Source organism: Lontra canadensis, unplaced genomic scaffold, assembly GCF_010015895.1.
Source record: "Lontra canadensis isolate GAN:19392208 unplaced genomic scaffold, GSC_riverotter_1.0 scaffold128, whole genome shotgun sequence".
Taxonomy (NCBI): Eukaryota; Metazoa; Chordata; class Mammalia; order Carnivora; family Mustelidae; genus Lontra; species Lontra canadensis.
In genome coordinates this window covers 4125943-4146778 of record NW_022631122.1, presented here as the reverse complement: position 1 = coordinate 4146778, position 20836 = coordinate 4125943, and positions in this window count along the sequence as shown.

Sequence of the window (20836 nt, the reverse complement as noted above, 5' to 3'; positions counted from 1 at the left end):
TGGGGAAAATGAGACCAGACTGGAATGGATAGAATTTGAAGTTATAAGGAAGAAAAGAATCAGGCAATCAGTAACAAGTGAGTCTTACCTTGAAAGTCAACTCTGGTCAATTGATCGTAGTTGCGTGAAGCTTGTGAAGCCTTCTGAGGTCACATTAGAGCTCAGCAGGATGAAGTATCGTGATCGATTAATGATGTCTGCCTCGGACACTAATTCAGGAGTGGCCACGCATGGGCCAAGTGTTCACCATCTGTGATCTAGACTCTGAATCTATAAAATAAGGTAGGGCTTGGCAACTGTCGGGGCCAGAGAGAAGCCAGGGCATGAGGCTAGAAGACCAATGAACAAAGTAAGCAGCCAGGGACATTCTTCTCCTCAAATTCAGATACTCAGCGGGGAAAGTGAAAATTCTCAGTGAAATGAACACTAGTCAGGAAACTGACTCAGCTCTGTGGTTAATTGACTGTAAGAATCTTACCCCATCATTGCCCCCATCTGGGTCTCTAAAGGTATTTGTGTAGCTAATCTCCAAACCACGCCTAAGTTCGGGATTCTGAAGTCTACCATGCGTTGCACTAAATTGAGGGAAAAGAAGGGAAGGAGAGAAGTGGGTAAATGCTGATCAAACACTCTTTAAACTCTCTACTAGTGGGGTATCAGATACAGGGTAGAAACTGATACTTCCATTTTGGCCAAGTTGAGGGTTTGAAATCAATTCAAGACCCAGATAGAAATATCCGGTAGGCTGCTGATATGTAAGTCCAGCACCCAAGGCGTATGTCTGGGTAGAAGAAATAAATACGGGCGTCCTCAGTAAACAGATGAGACCTGGTAAGTTTTTCCTGAGGAGAGAATATAGCTAGAGAAGGACAGAGGGTATTCCCACATTTAGACTTTATGTGGGGAAAAAAGGAGGATTCTACATAGACTGAGAAGGAATGGCCGGTGAGGTAGGGAGAGAAGCCCATTACTCTCACAGAAGCACAGGAAGAAAGGGTTTCAAGGAGGCAGCTGTCAGCTGGTCCATTGTCGCTGAGAAGGAGTCACATGCAGGAGGAGAATTCACCTTGGCAAGTTACATCATTAGTGACCTTGATTTAAAAAAAAACTGTTTAGGGGCGCCTGGGTGACTCAGTGGGTTAAAACTTCTGCCTTCAGCTCGGGTCATAATCTCGGGGTCCTGGAATCAAGCCCCGCATCGGGCTCTCAGCTCAGCAGGGAGCCTGCCTACCCCCCCCCCGCCTCTCTGCCTGCCTCTCTGCCTACTTGTGATCTCTGTCTGTCAAATAAATAAATAAATAATCTTTAAAAAAAAAAAAAAACTGTTTAATGGAGCAATAGGGACAAAGCCTGATTGGAGTGGACAGATGAGATACTTGGAGATGGGGAGGTGCAGACAGCAAGTATGGACACAATGCCTGGCTTCAAGGGACATGTGACCCAAAACTCATTGTTAGCTTATAATGTTTGTGAGAGAATATAGGTGAAGGGTCTTTCTTAGCACTTGATCTAGGAGGTGCTACAAATTGCCACCTCCTTAATCCACCTGCATTTAACGTCTGCCGTTTTCCACAAAGATGCCTTTCTGACAACTTGTCCGGGCTACCTGTCAGATTCTAGTATTAAAGTCCTTGACCTTGGCCCTGTGGGAGACTAATAGACCTGCAAGGCTTGCCTGCACATCCGTTCACCTCCTATAGCCCCTGTCGGACAGGTGTCTCATCAGGCCGGCCACAGCCAAGGCCAGATGACGCCTTATCCAAGGCGAGGAAATTAATCGTGTACAAACGACTTGGAAAGAGCCCTGCCAGGGCGTGTGTGTGAGAGACCCATAAATACTGCAGTGAGGGCTGTCATCCTCAGCCGCAGGACTACTGTCCCTCAAGTAAGGACTTTAGAGTCAGTGTCCTAGTGCTACAAACAAATGTGGGTACTGATCATTCATCCCCCTTTCCTGCAGCAGAGACACTAAACCATCTGTGATAGCTGCTGATGCTCATACTGGCCAATCCAATCCATCCATTAATATGTTCAACACCCATTTCCTGAGCCCACACCTGCAGATTACTATGCTCCACACCGTAGGATATGCAATGAGGTATAGGACGTTCATGAAAAATTCGTACACATGCGTGGAAAGCTACAAGATGCCAATATTTTAGGCTCTGAGTTTCACCCGTGAACAAGACAAACAAAAATCCCAGCCTTTGTAGAGTTTATTTTCTAGTAGCTCTGGGCCCTCGGGTCCACAGTCTCGTAGCTCGGGTCATGGAAAGGATAATAATTGACATGAAGGGTGAAATCCCCAGAGACCAGAGCAAACGATTAAATGTCTGCCCAAAGGTTCAGGCGGTAAAAGCAGTAGCACCCATCCGTGGTGCGATCACCCAGGTGTGGAAGACTTCCGGAAGTGGGTGGAAGCGAAACGGAGTCTTAGAGGATAGAAACTTTTGACCAAGGAGGATGAGTGCAGAGGGCTTGCCAGGAAGGCAAACTGAGCGCACGGAATCCTCACCACGAGACCACCTGGAAGCGTCAAGATTGAAAAAAAAAAAAAAAAAAGTAGCAAGATGGAGATGAGCAAGGTTATCCAAGTCACACAGGTGAGAGAAGAGGAGCAGGACAGATTGAGGAATGATGACGGGGCAGCTTCCAGAGCAGCCCTCAGGGAGTCTGGGCTTGGTCCATTCACATGGAGCCGTTGCGGGAGTCTGAGCAAGAAGAGGAAATGATGGGCACGGTGCATGAGGAAGAGCTCTGTGTGAGAGAGGAAGGAAGGTAAAAGCAAAGGGAGTCCTGTGTTCTCGCGCCCCACCCTGTGCGAGATGTCCCATATACAGGATCTTGTGTTTTTAAAATAATTTTTTATTTGGAAACAACCACACACTTACAGAAAAGTTACAAATACAGGTGTTTTTTTTTTTTTCCTGAACCATTTGACTGGAAATCCCATCACCTCCAGATTCTTTTTTTTTTTTTTTAAGATTTCATTTATTTATTTGACAGAGAGAGAGATGGTGAGAGAGGGAACACAAGCAGGGGGAGTGGGAGAGGGAGAAGCAGGCTTCCTGCCGAGCAGGGAGCCCGATGTGGGACTTGATCCCAAGATTCTGGGATCATGATCTGAGCCGAAGGCAGACACTTAACAGCTGAGCCACCCAGAGGCCCTACCTCCAGATTCCTTTCTGTTGAGTTTCCTCTGCAAAAGGATACTCTCCCCCATAGCCATGATATAATTATCAAAATCAGTGAGTTAAGATCACTACCATCATTTGCTCTTCAGACCAAGAATGCACTGTGGGTGGTCATCAGGTATGATGAGTAAAATTGAAAAGTCAGACTGCTTTGGCTCTAAGCGCCATGGGCTCTAGCTTCCGTTTCTAATGTGCAGCAGGGGACTAGCACATAGCTTTCTTTTAAGAATTAAATGAGATATGATCTACTAAGGGTTTAGGACAAGGTTGGCCCTAAATAAAGTAGTCCATAAATGTTAGCTACTGCCAAATGAAAAACAACTCTGGACTTAGGTAAGGGAAGAATTTATTTGAAAGCATTATTGTAAGACAGAAAAGACACTATTGCAATTGAGAGAACATTCCGATCTACCAATATCTCAAGGGTTGGGGAGAAAAGAAGCTTTTATCAGATGGAATGAGGGGCACCTGGGTGGCTCAGTCGGGGAAATATCTGCCTTTGGCTCAGTTCATGATCCCAGGATCCCGTGATCGAGCCTCTGGCAGGGCTCCCTGCTCATTGCGGACCCTGCTTCTCCCTCTGCCTCTACCCCTCCCTCCTGTTCCTGCACTCACTTGCTCTCTCTCTCTCTCTTTCTTTCAAGTGAATAAATAAAATCTCTTAAAAAAAAAATGGAATGAGGGACGCCTGGGTGGCTCAGTTGGTTAAGCGGCTGCCTTCGGCTCAGGTCATGATCCCAGCGTCCTGGGATCGAGTCCCACATCGGGCTCCTTGCTCGGCGGGGAGCCTGCTTCTCCCTCTGCCTCTGCCTGCCATTCTGTCTGCCTGTGCTCGCTCTCTCTCCCTCTCTCTCTCTGACAAATAAATAAATAAACTCTTTAAAAAAAAAAATGGAATGAACCAGACTAAGAGAAACCAAGTGTGGGGGAAAAGGATATACAGGAGGAATGCGTAGAGGTGTCCTGATCTGACAGTAAATTAGAGATAAGAATCCTCACTATTTTCCAGGAACACAGGGCTCCAGTAAAATTCAACATTGTCGCAATGGTGAAAACGTATTTAACATCTGGGAGCCTCTGCTTCCTCCTCTGTAGAATGGGGTAGTAACAGTTACTTTCCAGGAAGGCTTGTCAGCTAAATGAGACAAAGGATACAAGGTGCAACTCACAGGTCCTGGTGCATGGTGAGCATTGAATATTATTTATTTTTTTTAATGTTCCATATCCAATATGTATCAAACACCATGCTCAGCACCATAGGAATGAAAAACAGTTTGCAGATGCTTTTCTGCACTGAGGCAGACAAGGCTGGGAGTAACTGAGCCTCTGGGATTACTCCCCAATAAGTTGTAACAGAGATGAGAACCAACGCCAGGGTCTTGCCTGCTGGCTGGTGTTGAACTAGCTCCAGCTGCTGAACAGATCATCCTCACTAACCATGCTGGCCAGTCAGAGGAGCCATCCCTAGTGTCCCCGCTCCCCCCTCCCCCAACCCCCAGCCTGCCTGACCACCACCCGCGGACCTCAGGAGGACAAGGATAGCCTCTACCCCGTGCTTGCTGCCTGCCTGTAGGCAGTGAGAGAAGACAAGTTTGATCACCTCTCTCAACCCTGGGATGTGCAATTCTAAAGCCACAGGCGGTGTGAAATTAACACAGCATGGTGTTCGGGAAAATTCCAGCATCTTCATCAGTCTTCCCAGACACAGAATCCTGGCAAATGCACGCACTGCCATCCTGGGGCCTGGAGGCTGGGCACACACTCCAAGTCTACCTTTCCTGCAAATGGATTGGTGGCTGGGCAGGGCAGTGTACAAATGCTCCTGCGTGTGAACCCAGCCAAGGACCAGCGACCTCAGACACTCCCTACAGAGCCCCACAGTCGTCTTGTCCCATTACACTGCAGAGCTCGCCCTGGGAGTACTGGTGTAAATATAGCTCCTCAGGGAGGCCAGCTGGAACCGTGCCCACCAGCATTCTTGTTCTTCACACACTACTTGGTTTCACTCCTTGGAGCTGGTCCACCACTCCAGCCTCAGTATTCAAAGGGCTCTGGGAAGCAGAGCCAACTTGCATTTTGATGGTTTTGTTCCTGCCCTCTCAGCCCTGCAGACACCATCTCTAAGGACCTCTTCCATGGGGCACCTGGGTGGCTCAATTGGTTAAGCGTCTGCCTTCAGCTCAGGTTATGATCTCAGGATCCTGGGATTAAGCCCCCCATGGGTTCCCTGCCCAGCATGGAGTCTGCTTCTCCCTCTCCCTCTGCCCCCCAACCAGTTCATATTCTCTCTCTCTCTCTCTCTTTCAAATAAGTAAGTAAAATCTTCTTTTTAATAAAAATATTTCTGTAATTTATTTTTGTATTCTCGGTGTTTGTCAGCATCTGTCATAAAGAAGATTCTTAGCCAATAGAAATACAGACATGGGAAGATAGACACTAAGCTTTGGTGAAATCGAACACATTAAAAGAATAATTTGGAGACCGCTTAAGGGATCTTGGTTCAATTAGGTGAAAATGACCCCGGGTGAGCTTGAACGGGATTTGCCTCGACACCTTCCCCCGTCTGAGCAAAAACAGTTGCCGAAACAGTTATTTCTTTGATGCCTTCCTTGAGTATCAGGCCACCCCATGTTGTGCCTCCTGGGATCAGGCCTGCCCCAGGACTTATGCCTCGAAAATAAACCTTGAGGATATCCCCGCTGCTGAGCAGCAGTCGGCAGGAGATGTGGAGTAACCGACTTTGCATCAGACAGAGCCCACCAAGCACAGCAGGTGATCGAACGATGCCAGGATGAGAGACCACAGAGACACCAGTTGGGACTAGTGTCTCTGACAGCTACCAGACAAATGCCTAGTTGTCCTCAAGGGCAAACTTTTAATGATAGGGACCAAATGAGGAGTACCCATGGAGCCTGAGGCAGCCCCTGTGAAGTCCGTTCCAACATGGTATGGGAGCTGGGACATGGCAGGACTGCAGTCAGGTGGGGGCAGGTGGGGAGCAACAGGCACTGCATGGCCCCATTCATCCTGTCCCTGGACAGCAGTGAGGCTCTATGGGGCACCAGGGCTTCCTGAATGTTCTAGATAGAAAGACCTCATTGGCTCCCGATGGATCTGGTTTTTGTCTTTGATAAGTCATTGAGAGCTGATCTGGGAACTCTTGGCTGAAACAGTGGAAAAGAAGATCCAAGACCAATAAGAACAGCCATTCCTAAAGCCATCTGGTCACCTGCGTGAGTCACTGTTTCCCCTCTTTCATTCCCTCTGACAGCAAGATGTAAGCGGTGGCTTGACATCAAGTCCACCCAAGGGAGGAGCAAGGATAGAGTAAAGGTGGGGGAAAAAAAAAACCATGTTAGCTGAAAACTTACTGAGTGTGAAACCCTTTGCATTGCCTCATTATTCCTCCCTCCAAACCAATGAAGTGGTGCTTTTTTTCACTCTCTATTGTAGACCTGAGGGAATTTGGACTTGGAGGACTTCAGCAATTTGCCCTAGGTCACACGACCAGGAAGGAGGACTTGAATCCAGGTTGACTGCATTTCAGAGGTAAAATTCTTCACCATCAGACTAGCCGCAAACACAATATCTAAACTCTCAACAATCCAGCAAATATTCTGGTGGGAGGACTTTACAGACATTAGTCCAAATTAGACTGAAAGAGTCTCTATGAATTGACTCTCTTGGGGTCTCCACCCCTCCCACTAGCTCCCATCATAACAGATGGGGAGGGGGTAAGATCTGCTTGGAGCTTTCCCAGGAAATCCAAAAGCCACCTTCTCTGCCTCCACTCTCCTAATGCCCCCTAATCCCAGAGATAATCAGAACACCAGAGGATGAGGTTGAATTCCAAGGGGAAGTGCCCAGTTCCCAGGGCTGACAAAGTCTTAATGCAGGCTCTCAGAGCTGGAGGGAATCAGCCAAAGCCCAATGAGCAAAATCAAAGCATGAAGGAGGTTGCCCAACTGGGCCTTCCCTTCTCTCCACACTCTCACCCTAAGAGCTGGTTCCATGGCTTAAAATACCGGCTACATGCTGGAGAGTCTAGGCTCCAGACACACATATCCAAAGTGGATGTCCCACCACTGGCACCTCAAATGTAATGTGTCCTCAACAGAATTATGAAATTCCCCCATCCAAACCTGTCCCTGCTCTCCCCCATCAGTAACAACACTCCTGTTCACCCAGATACTAAAGCTAGAGTCCTAGGATTCAATCTTTCCAACTCAACTTCTCATTATGAAAAAGTTCAAATACATAAAAGTGAAAGAATAGTATAACAAACCCCCTTGTACCCATGACCCAACTTCAGTGATTACCAACTCATGGCCCCGTTTCATTGATAGTCCGATTCCCTTCCTCCCTATCAACATTTTTGTCTTTGTGGTCCATGGTCTTGGTGGTCCATGGACTCCTGGGAGTCTCTAAGACCATTTTAGAGAAACTTCGATATCAAGTCTGTTTTTATTATCATGCTAAGACATTGTTTACCTTTTTCACTGTGCTGACACTTGCACTGATGGTGCAAAAGCCATGGTAGGTAACCAGCTGGTGCCCAAACATGAATCCAGGCAGCATGGAGACATTGCTTCCTTGACTGCCACCTACTCACTTTAAAATGAACACCAGTGGTGCTGAAGAGGTCCTTGAAGAAGTAGTGTGATATGAAGAAGTACTCATAATTGTATTAAACCTCAACTTTTGGGTTTACATCTCCTTCCTATGGTGTGCTACAGGATGGAAGTGTGTACCCATACACACTTCTTCAACACACCAAAGTATAATAATTGTATAATAATTCTCAAGGAGAAGCGCTTACACAGATGTTTCCATGACCAGCTAAACTAGCCACTTCTGTTCATGGAATACCATTACCACCCGAAAGTGTGACTAAGAGACAAACTCTGGTTAGACAGATGTGGGTATTTGACACAAATTTTCTCAAAAGTGAATAAAGGGAGCTTGTCCTTTCAAGGAAAGCAACTGACAGCCTTTGTTGTCAATGATAAAATTCAACCTTTAACACAAACATTTGAATTTTGGAAAAATTGTATGGGGCACCCTGAGTTTGACAGCTTCCAGATCAGTGGTGATATTAACATATGTGATTTTTTTAATACCGTACAGTGAAATGGGCTAACATTTGGAAGATCTGCATGTCCAATAAAACAGTGCTACTAAATGACCAATGAACGATAATATACAATTGCACATGGGCAGAGAGACCTATTTTAAACTCTTAAGACACACCGGTGGATTGTGATACAGCAGAGTACAAAAAGTTCATTGAGATGATTACAAATAGAAGCTACCACCTTTGATATTTTATCAAAGAATATCCACAATGATCTGAAAAAGTCTATTAAAATACTGCCTTGGGGCATCTGGGGGGCACCGACGGCACCATCGGTTAAGTAACCAACTCTTGGTTTCAACTCAGGTCCTGATCTCAGGGTCCTGAGATTGAACTCTGAGTCTGGCTCCATGCTCAGCAGGGGGTCTGCTTGAAGATTCTCTCCCTCCACCCCTCCCCACTGTATGTGTTCTCTCTCTCTCTAATCAATCAATCAATCAATCTTTAAAATTCTCTTCCCTTTACCAACTAGGCACTTGTGTGAGGTCAAATTTTTTTCATATGCTCCAACCAGAACAACATATTGCAACAGACTAAATTCAGAAACAGAAATGAGAACCCAACCATCTTCTGTTAAGCCAGAATATCAGAGAGTTGCAAAAACATAAAACAATGGCACTCCTCTTGCTAACTTTTGAAATGCAGTGATTTTTCACAAAAATGTCACTTGTGTTACAAATAAATACACATAAGCAAACGTTATTAATTAAATATTTTGCATTTTTTTAAGGTTTACTTTCCAGCATAGTAAACATCAATGACTAAACTCACCTTAAAAACGTACTCTGGGGTCTTCAATAATTTTTAAGCAGATCCATGTTCTGAGACCAAAACATTTGAAAAACTGCTGATTGGTACTGTCAATATTTCTGTTTGGATCTCTTAAAGATCAGGAGTCTTTTTTTTTTTTTTTAACAGAATCACAATCTCACTCTTCAAATGAACAGCTGGCAGCCAAGCTGTCAAGGAGAATTTAGAATTAAAACAGAAGCCACAACTTGCAAAATATACCCTGACTCACCAGCAGATACTCTGTGCTACACCAAGCCATGGTGTGTGTCCCAGACTACCTAAAGCACAAAGTCTTTCAACACCAGGTCCTTCAGACTCCTATCTTCCAGTTAAGACCAGGCACACTGATCTTGGAGACAGACTAATCTGCATACAGACTCATGAATTCTAGGTAAGACCTCTTAGGACACCTGGCTGGCTCTGTCAGTAGAGCATGTGACTCTTGATCTTGAGGTTTTGAGTTCAAGCCCTATGTTGGGCATAGTTTACTTAAAAAAAAAAAAAATTAAGAGCAAATAAAGATAAGATCTCTCACTGTGGAAGCAGCTTCCAAAATAACAAAATTCTGGTCAATTCCTGTTAATGGCACCCATGATTAACTTTAGTCCCCAAAACTTTCTAATTACCTTTTCCCTATGGGGTACTTTGAGTACTCTATGGTTCCCATGGTGTGCAGGCTTCCTTGCTGCAGAAAGTAATAAATCTAGCTTTTTTGTAATGCAGAAGTGTTCCTTGTGTGATCTACAGCTGATGGGATCTGACCATCCTAAATCCAAGACATTACCTTCTCTTGCCCAAACCACTGCAACAGTTCCCTACCTATGTTCTCTATTCTGCTGCGTAACAAATTATCCCAACACCAAGCCACTTAAAACAACCCCTTTAACTTGCTCATGATTCTGTCAATCAGGATTGTGAAAAGGGCACAGCAGGGACACCTGTCTCTGTTCCCTGCTGTCTGGGGCTCCAGGGGGAAGATGCAAAGGCTAAGGGTGTCTTGACATCCAGAAGCTAAAAGTATCTGAAAGCTTGTTCATTCCCATGTCTGGCACATGAGCTGGGAGAACTCAGAAACTGAGGTTGCCAAGTGCAGCACCTCCATGGGGCTTCTCCACGTGTTTGGTGTCCCCAAGTTTTATCAAACTTGAGCTCCTTATTGGGTAAGGTGGATGAGAGAAGAGGTTGACTTGAGTTAGACAGTAACAATATTTTGTTTCGATTTTCTGATCAACCCTCCGGAGAATTTCTCGCATGCTAATGTTTGTATCCAAGGCCAGTGGTTACTAAAAAGGCAACCCTTTTTTCTTCCTGATAGTTTCAGAGACAGATTCTGGGAACCAGGTGTTGGGACATCAGGGATTCTGGGAACTGGGTGTTGGAACATCAGAGACAAATCACCCCCTGTCCAGCATGGCAGCCTTGGGGGGAAGGGAGTCCAACTTCTTCCACTGGATTCTATCAGTTATGAGCCAGTCACAACCTGCTCAGGTTCCAGAGGAATGCAATCAGGCTTCTTCTCTCTCTCTCTCTCTTTTCAGACTTCTTCTCTTGATGGAATCTTGATGCATTTCTTTTTTTTTTTTTAAAGATTTTATTTATTTATTTGACAGAGAGAGATCACAAGGAGGCAGAGAGGCAGGCAGAGAGAGAAGGGAAGCAGACTCCCCGAGAGTAGAGAGCAGAGAGCCTGATGTGGGGCTCGATCCCAGGACCCTGGGATCATGACCTGAGCTGAAGGCAGAGGCTTAACCCACTGAGCCACCCAGGTGCCCCTCTTGATGCATTTCTAACAAGTTTCCAGGTTCTGGAAGAATATGGGAGAAGAGCGTTATTGTTGGCAGCCATATTTGGAGACTATAATCTGCCCCACTCCCTTTTAGTTTTGTTGCTCTATGGATCATCTTCCATCCAGTAAAGTTATATATTTCTAAAATTAACCAGATTCTGTCACATCCTTGCTGGAAATGCTTCAGTGGCTTCCCATCACATGGGGGGGGGGTGGGGGAGGAGTGCCAAAAAGGCATTTTATCACAGCCCAGAAGGGCCTGCATATTCTGGCTCTACATATCTGCCTTTGTCTTGCTCACCCCCTCCCTCCAGCTGCAGGGCTCCCTCCCTAGCTCCTCAGAAGGCTGGCTTCCCCTCGCCCTTCAAGGTGCCCTCTGAGCAGCCTTCCTCACTGAGGCCCTGCAAAGTAGCCCCAGAACCCAGCGTTAAATTCACTGATTGGCTGGATTGATTGAAGGCGATATAAAGAGCAGAGAGCTGCCACAGCATCAGAATTCTCTTATGCAGCTCCCAAAATTTGTTCTGTGAAACATTAGTGTAGCCAGATGTTCCATGGACATTATTTAAAAATATGAATCCATAGCACATATCCTCACAAAAACGTGGGTAAAACAAAGTAGCAGAGTTTTCATGAGAGCACGTTGGCTCCAAATCGGTAAGATGCTAGTTGTGGGCTCCGTCTCCACGAGAAGGATGGCAGAGGCAGCCGTCCTCAACTTAGGCAACCAACAAACCTCTTTTTTTTTTTCATAGTATCTCCTGGCTCCATGTCACAAAACCCTTCTCCAAACATGCATGGCCCTAAGTTTACAAAGCAAAGGAAACTAGAGTCCCCAGCAGGTTGTTCTGAGTCCCTGACCTGTGGCTTCCGAGTGAGTTACAAATAGCAGGAAATTTGTAGAAGGTCCAGCTCTTCTGGGAATTGCCTGATTGGGTGGAATTGAGGTCATACTTTTGACTAATGGTCCTGATTGGCTGTCAGTACCACTCCACCATTGCAACAGTGTCCAGCAAATATATGAGCTTCTCATCTAGATATATGAATTATATTCTTTAGAGCAGTGAGTCATTGAGGCCAGGCTCTGCTGAGGATTGCATTTTTTTATTGGGCCAAGAACCTCCAGGCTGGCTCTGGGCCTGCTCCCATATAGTAGAAGCATGTCTGCAGCTTCCCAGAAGCAGACCGGCCGGCCCTGGGGATGGGGGAATGGGTTCAACGAGGGGCTATAACCTGGACAGCTCAAAGGGGGTGATTTGTCTCTGATGTCCCAACACCCAGTTCCCAGAATCCCTGATGTTCCAACACCCGGTTCCCAGAACCCGTCTCTGAAACTATCAGGAAGAAAAAAAGGTTGCCTTTTTAGTAACTGCTGGTCTCGGATACATACATTAGTATGTTAGAAATTCTCCTGGAGGGTTGATCAGAAAATCAAAACAAAATATTGTCTAACTCAAGTCAACCTCCTCTCTCATCCACCTTACTAAGTAAGGAGCTCAAGTTTGATAAAAATCCTTCAGTCCTAACGATGAAATCAGCACATCGCAGTAGTGCTGGCGGCTAACACATGGTCCTTTCTATGATCCAGATGCCTCGGAGAACATGCCATGGGGAGTTCCCTTCACAGCCACCCTGCCAGACAGGTGTGCATACTGTCCCCATTTTACAGATGAGAAGACCAAAGTCCTGAGTGGTTACTGCCTTGCCCAATTCCTCACCACTAATCAGCAGAAGAACCAGGGTTTGAATTCAGGGGTAGCTCACCTTAAACACCATGCTTTCAACCACTCCATGGCTGCTGACTAATACAACAGCTCAGCAAAGCTGTTGCATACCTAGTATAAGAGCTCGGCAACGCTGCTGGCCAATCCCACCTGCCTAGGAGCACAGTATCTGACGCAAGCTTCTTAATCTTTTCTGGGCTCAGTGAACTACTTGGGGATCTTAATAAAATGCAGATTCTGATTTGTCTGGGATGGGGTCTGAGCTTTTGCATTTCTAACAAGTTTCCAGGCGATGCTAGATGCTGGCCACCCCCAGCGGCACTTTGAGACAGTAGTTTTCAAATGTTACCGCACATTGCAGTCCCCTGGAGCTATTAAATATCGCAACGCATGGGCCCCTACCAAATAAATAAAAATCTCCAGGGGTGGGCGCAGGTATCAGGAGTTGTTAGAGCTCCCATGCAATTCCAATGTGCAGCCAAAGCTGAAAATACTATTCTGGGGCCCTAAGAAGTCGTCAGAATAGTTAGAGGGGGAAGCTGGGTCTCCATTTGCAGCTGAGGTGGGTGAATTTCATAATTCATTTCATCCTTGTTGGAAGTTCCCCCCAAAATCATTACCCTCCTTGTTAACCCATTACCACCTACAAAATCATGGCGGCAGGTCTCCCTCCAAAGTAGCCACCTGGCATAATGCCAGATATCAAATGATTTCCATGCCCTCCCCTCCTTTATACACCCCGTGCACCAGTCTCACCTCCCTAGGGCTCAGCAATATGACCCTGGAGTTGAACCTGGCCATTCCCACCACGGTCCATCCCCCATCCACTCGCAAAGGCTCAGAACACCGAGCTGCTTTCCTACACGCCCACTCCACTCATCAGATGGAAAGTGTGAGCATAAACACCCTGGTGTTACTGAAGCAATGAAGGCTGCACCAGCTGTCTGTTTCTCTTGAGTCAAACCAAAATACTCACAACTGACAAACGGAAGGAAAGGAAGACAGAGGAAGTATGCTGAAGTTAAAGGCGAAGGAAGGAAGGAAGGGAGGAAGGGAGGGAGGAAAGAAGGAAGGAAAGAAGAAAAGAAAAGGAAGGAGAGAGGGGAGGGAGGGAATTAGGGCAAAGAAAGGATGTCAGAACAGCCTGATGCTATGAATTTGGGCTCTGTCTCCCAAAAGCCTACTGCTCCCATGTGTGTGTTTCCTGTCTGTGGGTGGGTGCCCTGTGCACACTCCTCAGATCTTGGTCTCACTTTTCTTCCTCACTGCCCCCCCCCCAGCTGTTTTTCTCTCTACACCCCCTTTCCCTCTGGAAGGCAAGGAAAATAAATTAAGGAAATCTTTTTATGTTTAAGATTTAAATAGATGTTCTCAGTGGAGGCCTGGAGGTCAGTGGCAATAAAATGAGAAACATTCTGGCTTACAGAGAGTGGGGCACAGTGGGCCACCATCTGTTCAAATGGGGAAAGTCATGAGGAATCTTGTCTAGAAGTGCCCAGTGATACATCTTGGCAGTAGAAAATACTATCAGAGGAAGAAATCACAAAGGAGGCCCATAGACACATTCCAGGACATTTGATGCCATAAACAAACCAAAACTATCTTAACAATGAGATATAAATGACTTGCTCTGGAAAACTGGGTTGAGTCCCCCATATGCTGTGGCAAAGAGCCCCCACACGCTCAGAGGGAAGCCTCCCATTCAGCCACGTGATGTGTCCCATCACCCTGGAGCAGACGAGGCAAGCTCAGGGTGACCCTTAGGGTGACCACCTAATCCCAGTTTGCCTGGGACTCCCCTGGCGATAATCTTGTCTATGTCTAAAGTCTTAACTACCATGAACCCCCTCAGGCGTGGGCAACGAGGGACAGTTACTCATTCTGCCCCTTCCTTGGCTGGGTGTCAGTCCTGGCCAATTGTGAGAGGCCTCTCATCAGGACTGGGCTCCTCGTCCTCATTCCCAGCTGTGGCCCCCATGGATGGGCAAGCGAGGAAGCCAAAATTTCCCTTAGCTTTCTGGGTACCAAGACTGACGGCTTTAAAATCAGTGACCTATGGGCGGCTCAGTGGATTAAGCCTCTGCCTTCGGCTCAGGTCATGATTTCAGGGTCCTGGGATCGAGCCCCACATTGGGCTCTCTCTTCAGCAGAGAGCCTGCTTCCCCTCTCTCTCTGCCTGCCTCTCTTCCTACTTGTGATCTCTCTGTCAAATAAATAAATAAAACCTTAAAAAAAATAAAATAAAGTCAGTGACCTACATGCTGGGCTCGTCAAAGTAAGACAAGCCTGCTCTTTCTTTCTGGGCTGGTTGAGGCGTTGCCCTTGTGCCCATTTCAAATATTCAGCTTTAAATATAAATGGTCAAGGCTGAACCATGACAATGGACAGAGTCAGGAGATGCCCTGATTTCGATCCCCAACATCTAGCGAATGGCCAAAGGCTCTGTTAGGCTTGAGCAGGTCTCCTCGAAGACCAGATACCCCAAGAGTCACCCTTCAGGAACAGGAGAGGCTGACAGCCATGATGGACGGCCTGGGCGTCTTCAGGCAGAAACAAGCAGGAAAAACTGGCCTGAGCCATTTCCTCTTCATTTCTCATCCACCCTCGTTGATCTCCAATAACTTTTCAACCCTGACTTGAGGGACCTCTAGGTGTTTCACCTGTGTACTGATGTCATCGCTCACCCAGCCATGCCCTAGACCCAGCAGGGGCACCTGTGAGCCTAAAGGAACCAGGCACTGGCTGGGGAGATTTGGGCCACTTCCATTTGGAGGGGAGAAGGGGCAGAGCGAGGCTACAGAAAAATAAACACGAGGTGAGTCAATACATCCATTATGCTTTAATCACGAAGAAATCATCCAGTCATGAATGTGAAAGTCTTTGTGACATTACCAGATGCCTTCTCCTTCCCCCAACCCCTCCCTGAACTCTCAAAGGTCTCATCTCAGCCCAAACTCACCCTCATTTGGGGTTTGACTATTCCTGGGCTGTCAGTGACCCCCCCACACACATGCCTCCATGCCACTCCCCAGGACACAAACAGCCCCAAGAGATTTCAGGCGGGTTGGCTGCAGCAATACTGGCCTGGGTGCTCTCAAAATTAATCTGAAACAAAAGCCAGGAGACAACCAAGACAAAACAGCTGAAGAGCAATGCATTGAGCTCAGGGTGCCCCTTCACGACCTGGTTCTGAAAGGTAATAATGACACACCGAAGGGCAGATCCCTTCTGCCCCCCATGTAGAACCCAGAACAAGGGGGAAGGAAGTGAGGTGTGTTTTCAAAGATGCCTCCATCAAGGCCTGGGATGTCCCTGCTACTGGGGGTTCAGGGGAGGTCTCGGGTCTGGATCCTTAAAGGGGTGCTTCTGCTTTGTCCAGCACTGCTGCTGATGCTACAGAAAACAATGTAGCTGAAAACGCTGATGCCGTGAAATGTTAGGAAAGCAGAATGTTAAGGCTGGCTGCCCTGAATTTATCCAGCAACACTTGCAGTTCCAGGCCTTCCGAACCTTCATCCTGACCACCCTGAGCTGGATCCCCAGATGTGCCCTGCTCACTCCTACTCCCAAGCACACTGTGGTTGATCAAAATGATAACGGTGGCTAGCGGTGGCCCCAGGGCTGGGATCCGGACCCAGGCCCATCTGACCGATGAGCGGCATGGAGTTTCCTTGCCCCATTGCTCAGGCTGCGGGCTTCCCCCCAGGAAGGCCCGCTCCTCCCTCAAGATCCAGGAGCAAGTCCCTGACCCTGCACAATCTGGGCATGCTTCTGCTCCTTGGCAACATTTCTTGAGCCGAGCTTAGGCTCCTCCCAGCCCTTACCACACTGTGGTATTTGAAATGATAGGTTAACTCGCCTCTCTCTCTCTTGCAGCACCCCCTTCCCCCAGTCATAAGGGTTCAAGGGGGCTGGGACTTGTTTTGACCATCCTCATGTGCCCAAAGCTAACAACTACGTAGGGCATTGTAAACCCTGGTACGAGTGCCCGTGAGGTCAAGGTCTATACTTCAGTCACCCCCGCATACCTCACGTGGAAGGCACAGTACGTAGTAAGTGCTCACCTAAATTTGTCCAATGCATCCTTACAAATGCACAAACGATGTGCATTCAATGGCATTTGGGACCTCCCTGCTCACTACCCAGAGACTCTTATCAACAATCGAAATATTTCTCAAAGGTTTCTTTTACCTCCTTCTCTGTGTTTTTTTTTTTTAAGGATTGGATCAAAGCTTAACTCTGTGTGACTATGGTAAAACACACTTATTTTGTGACACTGTCCGAATTGCTCCCAGAATCGAAATCTCCACCCTAAGTGGCCACCACTGAAGACGAGGCACATTCAGGGGAGCTCCATGGTCCAGCCTGCCTGTTCATTATTCAGTACAGCCGCAGGGTCCAGGGCAAATCTTCAACCTAATAGGCACATTTTAAGGGCCTACTAGGAGCAGAACAAGGTACTGGGCATTCTGCAGAAATCTGAGTGAGATCAATCGTCACTCTCAAGGACTTTATAGATAGAAGATAAGAGGAGGCGTTTACCGACAACTACGACGTAGGGGAAACAGGTTCCCTGGCAAGAGGTCGGGTTGCTATGGGAAGACCCGGATGCAGGAGGAGACGCTACTTTGGGCTGTGCAGAGGCATGCTTCGACGGCAGAAGCTCTGACGTCGGACAGCCCTCAGAAGGACGGGGACTTTGGCAGGGGTGGGAGAAAGGCATGGTAATTACAAAGGGAATCAAGGTGGGGGGCAAGGACACCTTTGCAGAAACCATGTGTGCCGTGAGTGTCCAGAGAAGAATCTGGAAGCAGAGAGGTGATCCAAATACTGCCAAGCTTGGAGAGGCTGAGCAAGGATGGGATAGACCACAAGAGTGACGGGAAGAGGGGGCAGAGCTTGACCCAAAGCTGCGTTTGTTGGGGCTTCAAAGAGAAGCTGACAGGTCCTGACAGCCGTAGAGGAAGCATCTGCAGACCTACATCAGGGGCTGGAAAAGCACTTAGGGAAGAGAGTCACCTGGCCCATGGCCAAGGAAGGGACAAAGAAAGAGAAAAGATGGGAAATGTTCTCCGGACATGGCTACTCTCAAGACCCCGGGGCCCAGCCGCCTTATGGAGGCCCGAGTCCCAGCATGCGAGGGAGCTGGTTTCTTTTCTCCCTCTGTGAGAATCTGCAGCAGAGAAGCCTCTTTTGGTGTGAGAGGTGACAGGTCGCTTCCCGCAGAGCACATGCACGGGAGAGGAGCCAAGCAAGAAATTTCTGGGGCACAGGTGTCCACACAGGTACTCCTTTAGGCCCCTTGACAGGAATCCGAGAAGGACCAACTCTCTCATCTAGCAGAGGAAGGCAGATATAGGGGAATCCTGTTATAAAACATCCTGATGTCCCCCGCTCTTAACTCCAGGCTAAAGTTCTCTGGCAAAATGTTTGTGGCTGATATGTTCTTTTCCAGCAAGCACACCTCTCCTCCCCACTCCTTCAACCCCCCCTCTCCTTAACCCCATTCATCCTGAATGGCACTCCCCAAGAAAAATCAAAAAGGAAGCTTAGCTCTTACATAAACTTTAAAGACTGTGCTTAACAACTTGCTTGAGCATGATAAGCTCTAGCCAAAATAAGAATATCTAAAGTAAAAGGGTTCAATTAAAATCATTTGCTCTCACATTCAAAATTCTTTTCTCCCTGATTCTTAATTCTCACTCATACAGACTTCTGGAGATTATCCTTCCCTTTCTCTAAGCAACGGTATCATCTGCTGTCCTTCTAGCTTTTCCTGTCTCTTGTCCCTAAAACTTCCCATCAGCTTTGTGTGCCTTGTGATTAATGATAATATAAGAGGCGGGTTTTCACAAATGGGAGCAGTCTGGTCCACTTGGATTTGAGGTCCCGAATCCTGGGAAGGGTTTCCTACTGATTACCCGCAAGGATAACATAGATGACCACTAAACTTTGTGGCTTCTGCCAGTCCCAGGAAATTCCAGAGATCATCTTGGTATTTTATGACTGAGGGGGTCCGTGATCAAAGGAGCGAAACTGATACAAAGCGAAGGTCAATCAAAGCTTTATTTTGCACCAGCACCGAGAATCAAACCGACTAGCTGGGGCCATCTCTTACGGAGAAAGCAACCACCCCCAGCCTCACAGACTAGCTTTTATAGAGCAAAGGCCCTGTGGTTGAGCCTGGCCAATGAGACTGTAACACACAGAGAAAGTTTCATAGTCATGTTAGGTCACATGCAGGTGGCCAGTCGAATTACAATTTACCCTATAGTAGCTGTTTGAACTAGCCTATCACTCTGGTCAGAATTGGTGCCCTAGTTTGGCACCCAAAAGGCAGGGTTTACATTCTTTGGTAGTTAGGGAGATAGTATGTGTGTTTTACTGATTGGATGTCTCCACCTGGCCTGACTCATCCTTGTATTTGGGCTCTGTTATCAGGGACTGGTCAACCATATTTTACTGGTTTCCCAGATTTGCTTTTAAGTAAGTTCCTCGGGGGTGGGGGGGCAGGGTCAGTTTAAGTTTTACTGCACAAACAACAAAATGGCTATTTAACCAAGATGGAGTCACTCTGGCTAAGTAGGCCCCTACAATGACAATAGTAAGAGAGGGTTCTCTGCGCACACAGTTGGGAGACAGGTGACTGTGCTGAGGACACATGGATCCCATCGATATGGTGTCTGAGAAGATCTGCAGCCTCTGAGCAGGGAATGAACGCGACCGTCCTCTTTGCAGACGCAATTTTCCCAGGAGCCTCAACGAGATTAAAAAGTCAGGCCTCTCCCCATTGAACAATTCATCTCTGCCTTGTGATCTGCTCAGTTCTGTAAGATGTTAGCTGTGATGAGTCTGCCATACACTTGGAATGTGAGGCTGAGAAAGAGGAGGTCGTTTGTTCAAGATCGCACAGGCCACCAGGACAGAGCCTGGAAGAAAATACAAGTACCTCTCACCAAATCCTCTCCTGTCCCAGCACTGCCATGAATGGCAAGTTTCCTGGGAACAGGACATGTGAGCAGACACTGTGCTGGATGCTAGGAACAGACGGAGAAGCAGCACAGACTGAGCCCTGCTCTCTCAGATCTGTCACCATGGAGGACGTGGATCCAAGGAAGTAGATAAAGAATTACAGACTGTGGTGATAGGATAGAAACAATCTCAGGGTTTCGAAGGAGGAAGGTGAGAGGTGGGACCGTTTTTGGACAGACAGGGGCAGAGGTGAAAATTTAAAGCTGGAGCTTGCAGAGTGAGGAAACACCCATTTAAGAATGGAAGATGAAACCTTCCAGAAAGAGGGGAGAAGGGAGAGCAGAAGAAAACCCGAGTTAGGAAAGGGCTTGGGAGTTGGGTTCCCAAGTTGGAAACAAGGCCAGTGTGGGTGGAACATGGGGAGCAAAGGCCAGGAGGACAGGGAGGAGCAGACTGGGATCAGCCTTTGGGCTGTGTTCAGTGATTTCGAATTTCATTATAAACACAATAGGAAGTCATTGAAAAGTCTTAGCCCAAGAGTGACTTGATCTATATAGATAACCAAAGCTCTGTTCTTGGGGTGTTAAACATAGGACTGTAGGACGGCAGGTAGGAGGGGAAAGGAACAGAGCCAAGAACTTTGCAGGACTCCTCCCAGGAAGGTTTTCTTGACTAGGTCAATGGGATAGAGAAATCGGGGTGAAATGGATGGAATTGAGCCATGTGACAAACTTGGGGATGAGCTGTAATGAGGACAAAAAGACAAATCACACAATCCCACCTATCTGTGCTCAGATTACTGCGTGGCTGGTGGTGCCACTGAGAGTTGGGGTGAAACGGCATAGGGACAGGCTCTACGGAAACCATGATGTGGCTATAGCAGGCCTGCGATATGAGAAACAAGACCTTTGGGTGAAAATAGCAAGGGGTCAGTTTGGGATGTGGGTCTGGAGCTTAGGGCAGAGGTCTGGCTGGAGATACACTTTTGGGAATCTGGGTTTGAATGGTGATGTTTAAATCTGGAGGAAGAGATGATACTCCCCAAGGAAAGAATGAAGGGAAGAAATAAAAGCTGTGGCTTCCAGCCTCAAGAAATCCCCAAATTTGGAGGTCAGGTAGAGAAGACAGTAAAGGTGACAGAGGAGAAGTAGCCAGTGAAGCAGGAGGAAAATCAAAACAGTCCAGAATCTAGGAGAATGAGAATCAAGGAGGGGAGAGTGAGTGTGAGCCATGT